The sequence below is a fragment of the Orycteropus afer genome, unplaced genomic scaffold, assembly GCF_000298275.1.
Source record: "Orycteropus afer afer isolate SDZICR_OR568_19922 unplaced genomic scaffold, OryAfe1.0 scaffold00546, whole genome shotgun sequence".
NCBI classification, from domain to species: Eukaryota; Metazoa; Chordata; class Mammalia; order Tubulidentata; family Orycteropodidae; genus Orycteropus; species Orycteropus afer.
The window spans coordinates 1,648,766-1,650,357 of record NW_006922133.1 but is presented as its reverse complement, the minus strand read 5'-3'; the positions used below and the strand labels follow the sequence as shown (position 1 = coordinate 1,650,357).

The 1,592-nt window shown below is 37.7% G+C and overlaps 1 non-coding gene across 1 annotated transcript; it reads left to right on the top strand.

The window, feature by feature from the left end:
- The first annotated feature begins 247 nt into the window (after window positions 1-247).
- Window positions 248-353, top strand: LOC122151549. The gene has a single exon (XR_006164205.1). It is a non-coding gene; the product is annotated as a U6 spliceosomal RNA (small nuclear RNA).
- Window positions 354-1,592: the final 1,239 nt, after the last annotated feature.

The following is a 1,592-nucleotide window of genomic DNA, read 5'->3' as shown; positions in this document are numbered from 1 at the left end:
GGACACTTTATATATTTTCAAATAGAACTCAAAATATGCTACTTCATGTACTGATGACTACAAGTTACTTTGAAATGTATTTTAAAAAATCAAGACTGATTGATGCATGGGTAAAGGGATGAATAAATAGATGTGTGATGAAGCAAATGAGAGTAAAATGTTAATTGCAGAATCTCGGTGGTGGGTATATGTATGTTCAATGTGCAATTCTTTCAACTTTTCAGTATGTTTAGAATTTTTCATATTAGTACTTGCCTTGGCAGCACATATACTAAAATTGGAACAATACAGAGAAGATTAGCATGCCTCCTGTGCAAGGATGACATACAAATTTGTGACGGTTCCATATTTTCCTTAGGGGGCAGAAATGCATAAGAAAGAAGGACAAAGGCATGAGGTAACAACAGGGAGGAAGTGGGAAGAGAGCTGTTACATTGTGGGGAATTGCAGTCAATGTCATGAAACAAAAGGTGTATGAACTGCTGTATGAAAAATGAGTTTGTACCCAAATCACAATAAAAATTAAATTGAAAAACAAATAATTTTTTTTTCATAAGAAAAATGTTGGGGAAAGTGCTACTTTAATGGAAACATACATGCTTCATGATTACAAGTTTAAGATTTCAGACAAAGTCACCAGCAAATCACTGCTAGCCAGTTTCAGTATTCAAACTTAACAAGGGCCAGGGCCAGGTACAAACACACACACACGCACACACATCACATAAAACCTGAACTTGCATTGCCAAGATAATCTCAAAATAGAGACCACTTACTACTCTATACGTCAGTAAGAATCTCCCTAAATCCACTCCATCAACTGCTTCATAGACTCTTCCAAAAATCTATTTAAAGATACAAGTATATACATATTGTTGCTTAATTTTTTCTTATATTTAAAGCTATGCCTACCTGTGTATAATTCTCTTCTCCAAATCAGATGAAAGTTAGAATTACATAGAAAACACATAGAGCTGGACACGTCTTAGCCCAGAACCATACCCAGCTGGTGCTAATGGATATGGGATTTCTTTTTTGGGATGAGGAAAATACTCAACGATTGATTGTGGTGATGATTGCACAACTCTGAATATATTAAGGAGCTCTGGCAGTGTAGTGGGTAAGGCATTTGAGGGCTAACTAGAAGATTGGCAATTCAAACCTACCAGCTGCTCCATGGGAGGAAGATGAGGCAACCTACTTCTGTAAAGTTTTATAGCCTTGGAAACCCAATGGGGGGTTTCTATGGCTCAAATAGACTCGATGGCAGTGGGTTTGGTTTTGTTTGTTGGTGAATATATAATACCTATTGAGTTGTACACTTTCAATAGATGAATTGTATGGGTCATAGATATTCTCTCAATAAAACTTTTATTTAAAGAAAATAGGGGCGGGAGAATATAGAAGGAGTTACACCATAAAAGTCTCCAGATGTCTTGGTTCTCTTGTTGTTGTTGTTGTTATATGCCGTCGAGTCGGCCCCAACTCATAGCAACCTCTCCTTGAGTTTCCGAGGCAGTATCACTACAGTAGTAGGATTGCCCAACCTTCCTTCCGAGGAGTGGCTGGTGGGTTTGAACCGCCAGCCTTCT